The sequence below is a fragment of the Panthera uncia genome, chromosome B4, assembly GCF_023721935.1.
Source record: "Panthera uncia isolate 11264 chromosome B4, Puncia_PCG_1.0, whole genome shotgun sequence".
Classification (NCBI taxonomy): domain Eukaryota; kingdom Metazoa; phylum Chordata; class Mammalia; order Carnivora; family Felidae; genus Panthera; species Panthera uncia.
This window is the reverse complement of record NC_064809.1, coordinates 13,915,490-13,923,268: the sequence shown is the minus strand read 5'-3', so window position 1 is coordinate 13,923,268 and position 7,779 is coordinate 13,915,490. Positions and strand designations below refer to the sequence as shown.

Sequence of the window (7,779 nt, the reverse complement as noted above, 5' to 3'; positions counted from 1 at the left end):
CATATAAAGCAGAGCCTAAGTTTTGTAATGATATATGTATAAATAAAAAGACTGAAGGGAGTATACCAAAATTCTGTAGTGCTTATCTCTGGAAGTGGGGATTGCTGGTGGTATTTATTTTGTTTTCAGTTATTTTCAGAATTTTTTGAATGCCCTTCATAGGTACATGCTATTATAATAAATGTGTACAATTAATACTCTAGAAAGCAAATAGCATTGTGGGCTTTTGCTGTTTAATTGAACCCCACTTTCAACACATTTTTAAAGATAACTATCGTTTTGTGTGGAACATTACAAACTCTAGTGCTTGTGTGCAGTGAGTTTAGACTGTGGCTTCATATCCTGATACTTTTACTTAAAACAGAGAGATTGTCTACAAGTGAAAATGCAGTGAGTGCAGTTTACAATACTTTTTCTTTATAGTTACCAAGGATTAAGGAAGAGGGACACCTAAATGTTTCACCCAAATGTTATTCATTTTATCAAACTAAATATCAGATGTAAGATACACTTATAGAGGTATATTTCTATATGTTATTCAAATTAAAATGCAATGTTAGGATGATTTCAGCAACAGGGAATATTTAAAACTCACAAAATGACATAATTTCGTCAATAATCCTCCTGAACTCTTGAAGTAATTTTACTTACAGGAATCATTCACTTTATAATTGAAGGATCCCTTCAATTCCAACTCAAAGCAACGTACTCTATGTTCAGTGACTTGTATCTTCTTTGTTTAAGACAGAGAACCACACGGAAAAATTCACTTAGCTGTATTTGCAATGTCAGCCTGTCCGCACACAGCAAAAGATCACCCAACCAAATTTGATCAGGAAGGGAACAACATATATTTTCAAAGATTTTTGAAAGGTCTCTACATTTAAAACTTTTTTAATGTTTATTTATTTTTGAGAGACAAGAGCACAAGTAGGGGAGGTGCACAGAGAGAGAGAGAGGGAGACACAGAATCTGAAACAGGGTCCAGGCTCCAAGCTGTCAGCACAGAGCTCAATGCAGGGCTCCAAATCAGGAACGGAGATAACATAACCAAGGCCAAAGTCGGACGCTCAACTGACTGAGCCACCCAGGCTTCCCAAAACGTCTCTACCTTTGAAATCAGAGGTGAGTGATGGGATGCAGAATGCCTTCCCAATGCTTTCCTGTGGTCACAAGTATTTTCCAAATAAAGACATCCTGAACTAGAATCAGGTATTTGTAGCTTGATTGCTATCACAGAGAGAACAAACCAACAGACCTGACCTGGTCTAAAAGCAAAGGGTCCACCCATCTGTGTCCCCCAGAGAGAGGGGGTCCCATTCACTAATGAACAGATGGCTCACTGAAGGCCAGGAGCAGGCCCCTTGGTGCACCTGCAGATGACTTCAGTTCTACCTCATGAGCAGCAGGTTACAGGGCTACCCTTCGCTCCAGGAGATGGGCACGGAGGTTTTTCTGCTGTTTATATAAGGTTATACTCCCAAAACAAGACATGAGGCAGCTGTTTGGGAGAAAGCCTTGTCTGAAGAGCATCACTGATGCACAGTGTTGGTATTGGCACTGCAAAGAATAAAACACGAACCCAGTGCAGTTATCATAACAAGCAGAGAATCAGGGACCGGAAACCACGCCAATGAGAAAGGCCAATCCTTTGATTTCTGTCCACCCTTCCCCTAGCTGTCTCAAAAATCTCATAAAAGTAACTCATCCTGGGTTATGCATCCTTCCTTTCTGGTCCCTGTGAAAAATGACACTTGGGGATTTTCAAATTTTTCAGGAGTGTCTTTTTTTTCCTCACATTTTCCAGATTTTGGCTCCAATGGCATACCTGCTCATGTCTGAATGTTCTCCCTGTCCCTTCTGATTCCTCTAAGATAAATACGACTTGTCCTAATTCTGTCCTTTCTCCTTCCTTCCAGGATATGGCTGGCTGCCATAAAGTCAAGGGTTGAGATCAAAGGGAGGTTGCTCCTACGCAAGAGAAAACATAGACTGGTCAGCGAGCTGTACTCTCTCCTGATCTACCAAACCATGTGATTCAGAAGAAGGGGGCAGTGAGGATTTAGGGATGTCTCCCACCTCTTCACGGTCTGAGTAAATGAGTCTGGCCACCAACAGAGGGAAGGAAGCTATTTTCTATTGAGATTTATGATCAGAGTCTAGCACGGCCTGCTGGAAAATTACTAAATCGGTGGGTGCGACTCTCCCCCTCAGAGATTTATTTCCTTTTTATAAAGAAACAAACAAAATTCAGAAATTCAATCACACAGGATCCCCTCGTTATACCTCTGTAGCAAAACAAGAAACAAGGAAGCCACTCCAAAATAGTCTTTCCCAAAGCCACTGAGATTCCCAATCCCGTGGTTACACGACTAGAAAAATTTTTCTTATTTGTAGGAGTTCCACTTTCTGTAAAAGGACCTTACCCAGAGATCTCTTCTAGATCACATGCGCCTTAATTTTAGGAGCTGGGAGACCATGTCTGTTAGAGGCATCATGGCAAGAGAATAGTTTTCCCTGCCTATGTCTAAGGCAAAGCATTTATTTCCCCCCGGCCTTCTTCAGTTTGAGAATCTTGAAGGAGGGAAAGAGAGAATAAGGGAAGGAAGAAGGGAAAGAGAAAGACTGTAGACAAATCAATACCAAAAAACATTGAACAAAGATGATCTGTGCCTATTCAAAACTGACCCACATTTAGGAAGTCATGACACATGCCCTCTGCAGAGTTGTTGTTAAAACCAAGTACACATTTGAGGGCATGAAATAAAAGCAACACGTGCTTCCAGCTCAATTTGGAAGAGCACCTTCTCCGAACCATCTTCCTGTCTCTTACTGACTTACTTTGGTCAATTGTCAAGTGTGTTCCCAAAGAAATGTCATTGGGAAATAAAAGTATTAGCCCTCATTGGAAAATAAGTGATTGCTTCCATAGGTATTTTGTGTCAGCTAAATAATGACATCTTGGTCTTTTCTTTAATTAACAGCTGCAGTACTCAGCATATCGGGGATATTTGGTAATGTTGCTGTTGCTGTCACACACGTGTAAAAAGATAGCTTATTCTCAGCTAAGTATCTCAGGCTGTTCCTATACTGAACAAACATACACAGTTGGAATTGGATATATAGCTTTACACTAATAGACGAGATAAACAATGGCAACATTGATCCCTATATTCTTTTGATCTTGAAAATTTCATATTTACTTCCGATTAGAGGTAAATACATTACCCTGTTCTATCATGAGCTAGGAGCCTTTCCTGTTTGCATAGGAATGGCATTTGTCCAGAATATAGGCTTATTCTACAGAGTCAAAATTTTTATTTTCAGACAAGGTTCTTCTCAGAACCTTAATCTCAGAGCCTAGGCCAGTCTTTGTGTATATAGGGACCTAATAAATGTTTCATAACTGACTGGTAGCCCATAGGACCTAATAGTTAGACAACAGTCAAAAACAGGTGTTACATTTGTCGTCCTTTTTTTAAAAATTTACTTTCAGTAAAAAAAAAAAAAAAAAAAGAGTTTTAATTAAAAATGATCTGTTAAATGAAAACATGTTTGTAAACAGCTACCATTTCATTCATCATAAAACGTGGGGAAAAACAATTATGAAGTTAAAAATTTTTCAAAGACTTTATGATGAATTTATTTCACGAACAGGAATGTTTCTCCTTATAGTGTCACTGCCACACTAGGCTTATTTCATGTTTTTGAAAATTTTATTTTGTTGTGGGAAAAGACACATAACATAAAATTCACTATTTATCCATTTTAAGTGTACAATTCAGTGACATTTGGTACGTTCGGTGTTCGGCAACCATCACCACTATCTAGTTCCAGAATATTTTCACTACCTCAAAAAGAAAGCCCGTTCCCATTACTCACTCCCCGTTTCCCCTCATCCCTCAGACCCTGGCAAACACTAATCTGCTTTCTGTCTCTGTGGACTTGCTTACTCTGGACATTTCATGTAAATGGAATCATACCCTATATGGTCTTTTGCGTCTGGCATAAGAGCACAGTGTGCACTTTTCAGTCCTGACAGTCGACATCATTTTTGCCTTCACACTGAAATTCTAGACTTGATTTCCTCTCTGAATTAGAGTCTTGCCCCCGATTCCTGAGTATTTGATCCAGAACTTAAAAAAATTTTTGACAGGTTTCCAACTCACACCAGAGCCAGGAATGATTTTGCTCAAGGTTTCAGAGCATAGGTCTTCAGGCTTCCATCAACACTATTACACTTACATCTGTGCTGAGATCTGTTAAAATGCTTTTCGGTCACAAGTGGCAGAGAACCCAACTATTGGTGCATTGAACAATAAGGGGTTTCTTATCCCATATAACAAAACAATCCAAGGGCAAGGTGGTTTCAGGACAGCTCAGCACTGCGGTGCAGGAGTTTCTTTAAACTTTCTGCTCTGCTCTGCCATCCTCAGCTTGTTGGGACCTTCAACTCACCCTTCTCCCCCCACCAATGATGACCCGATGGCTTCAGCAACTTCCACCTTTTTACAGAGCTTGTCCAGAACCAGAAAAGGTCAGTTATTCTTCTTATCAATTTTTATTAGGGTGGAAGAACTTTCTCAAAATCGTCCCAGCAGATTCCCTCTCATGACTCATTGACCAGTTATGTCACAAGACCATACCCATTCCAGGGATGGGCAAGAGCAGTGGATGTGCCTTGTCAACATTCACTCCTGGGACAGGGGAGGACCCGTGAAGCACATCGTCACCAAATACCTCAACATAATGGGGTTCAGTTGATGAGGGAGGCCAAGGAAATGATAAACAGAGAGGCTACCTACATCTACTACTTTGGCATTTGTGTTGGTTTCAAATCAATTACTTTTCCAGTCAAATAATCTAAATGGTTCCCTGAGGTTGTGCAGTCTATGACATCAGATCTGAGTAACTTGGTTGACCAGGTGTTCATTAAAAGGACTTGTTAGGAATGAACTCTCAAAATTCACATTTTACTTAGCCTGATAGCTGGTTAACAGAAAATAATATACATTTTGCTATATCGACTTGGCAGAAACAAGATCAGAATTGCCAAACTACAGCACTATGTGGTGGAAAAGACAATATTTTGAAAAGTTTCCTTTCCATAACACTGTTGTATATGATCCCTGGATTATTTACTCACCGTTCAGAGGTTACTCTGACAGATTACATTCAACTGATCAGCAAATGGATCAATACTTTTCACTACCCAATTCACAACTTTTGTCGGGAACTAGAGCAAACCCACCAGTTGCTGTCATGTAGATAGAGCCCTAATTGAACCAATAAATCTAGAGGCCCATCAGTTATAGTGACGGCTAAGAGGGAGAAGCAGCATAGATCACTCACAATTCAAAGGGAAAAACAAAGCACGACCCAGAATGGGAGTTGTCCTCTTCCTCCTCATCCTGTGGGGAGAGGAAAGCCTCAGGAAATTTGAGGAACTCTTTAGCCAAGAGAATAATGAGGCATAAATCCTGCCCATAGATAGTGAGAAGCCTGGCTCAGGAAGTAACGCCATTAACCAAAGGATCCTCCAGTGCCGGGGACAGTGATTAATGACCCAAACTTGACACGGTTATGAGACTTGGAAAGGGTCTCCACTCTTGGGGAGAGTGATTTGCAGAAAATGGAAACAATTTTGGTGGCCATTGTCACTGCCTCGCCAGTTTCCTTTGTACAGCAGCTAGCTCAGGGAGAAAAGAGAGAGCTGTTCGTAACCTTTCCTCTCTGGACTTGAGAATGAGCTCTTATCTATGCAGTGGGCTGCACTGGCTTCCCTCTAAAACTGGAGGATGGCTTGTTAAGGTTACAATTTATGGCGTGCTTATCAACATACTTCAGCCTGCAGATGGCTCCAGGCAGAGAACGTCACTCTTATCGGAGACCATTCTCTTCGGCTGTCTTTTGTTGGTCTTGGATGTTAACGTGGGCAGAGCACCGTAGTCACCCACGTGGAATGAGGGTCACAAAAATCCTGCAGACCGCCTTTTGGAGGCTGAGCTTCTGTCACCTCTTCAGAAGTCTGTCACGTCTCTTTATCACTAAGTTTTACATCGCACATATTTCGCAGAACGCAGGAGAATTAAACAGGAAGACCAGGAACTCTTTAGGACTCACAGAGCCTTCAATGAGGAATGTGGGAGTTTTCTTTCTTTTCAGTCTAAAATAGAGAGGTACAGAAAGGGCAGGAATCCACTGGTTATTCAGCAACCACTTAGGGCACAGGGAGGTAAATAATTTGGTTGCTGGAAGCGGAAGCCAGAGGGGAGGCTGTCAATCGCTCCAGTGACACCGTCAACGGACCCTTGTTTTTGCATTTTTGTGACTTCTTAAAAATAAGCATCCCAGGGGCGCCTGGGTGGTGCAGTCGGTTAAGCGTCCGACTTCAGCCAGGTCACGATCTCGCGGTCCGTGAGTTCGAGCCCCGCGTCAGGCTCTGGGCTGATGGCTCGGAGCCTGGAGCCTGTTTCCGATTCTGTGTCTCCCTCTCTCTCTGCCCCTTCCCCCGTTCATGCTCTGTCTCTCTCTGTCCCAAAAATAAATAAACGTTGAAAAAAAAAAAATTAAAAAAAATAAGCATCCCAGAGGTCCACTGTGTCCCAATGAGTTCTTTAAAGCGGGTATCAGAAAACTACAATCATTCCAGCGTTGCCGTCCTACTTAAAACATTTTTGGAGCTGGGGGCCCTCAGAGCCACCTGCTCCTAAGAAAATGAGGCTCATTATTTCACACCTGTATTTCATTTAAGGACTAAGAATTCTTCATCGTATACACTCACTCCAGTTACCAGTTGTTTCTGAGGAACACTGTCCCACTAGTGGAACCTGTGACAGGCCAATATTTGACCCATGAAGAACACCCAGTCAGCACGGTTGTTGAGTGCTGTTTTTAAATGAGTTCTAAAGGTGTTCTCAACAATAGGAGCACAGGAATGGTTTAAAAAGAAACTGGCCCAAACTGCGGTCACCTGTGCTAAGCTCCATGGCTGCAAACCGAGACTTAACACCTCACCTAACTGCAGCTTCAGCTTCTCCCAGAAGTGGAATTTTAAACCAATCGGTCCAGAGCGCCTGGGCGGCTCAGTTGGTTGAGGGTCTGACTTCAGCTCAGGTCATGATCTCACGGTTCGTGGGTTCCAGCCCCCCGTGGGTTCCAGCTCTGTGCTGACAGCTCAGAGCCGGGAGCCTGCTTCGGATTCTGTGCCTCCCTCTCTCGCTGCCCCTCCCCTGTTTGTGCTCCGTCTCTCAAAAATAAATAAACGTTAAAAAATATTTAAAAAAATATATATTTAAACCAATCAGTCTGGAATTTTCTGATCAATACTACAGTGAGATGGTCTGAATGACAGACCCCAGCCCTTTACCCAAAGGAAGGTGACTGCCTGAAATAATCCCTTTTTTGTTAAGACTTCCTCGTCCCTGCTCCCTTCTGCTTATAAAAGCCTTCTATTTTGTACAGCAACTGGTAGCTCCTTTCTACTTGCTAGATAAGAAGCTGTCCTGTTCATGAATCTCCGAATAATGCCAATTAGATCTTCAAATTTATTCAGCTGAATTTTGTTTTTTAAAAGGTCAAAGACACAGTTTTTAAATATATTTGTTTAAAAAGTATTAATTCATTGTTATATTATGACATCAGGCCATATTAAGAGGCTAATTGCTATTAAAATCACTATATCATATACCCGAAACTAATATAACACTGTATATTAACTGAACTTTACAAATATGTATCTATTTCTCACTGCTACCAATTGTCCCCATCCCCCCCCCC

At 41.6% G+C, this 7,779-nt stretch overlaps 1 long non-coding RNA gene across 1 annotated transcript in view; it reads right to left on the bottom strand.

Moving 5' to 3' along the window:
- Positions 1 to 3,735: 3,735 nt before the first annotated feature.
- LOC125918619 (uncharacterized) overlaps positions 3,736 to 7,779 on the bottom strand; it is a 7,381-nt gene continuing 3,337 nt past the window's right edge. Inside the window, exon 3 of the long non-coding RNA XR_007456513.1 lies at positions 3,736 to 6,166. This is a non-coding gene — a long non-coding RNA (uncharacterized LOC125918619). The remainder of the gene's footprint in view (positions 6,167 to 7,779) is intronic.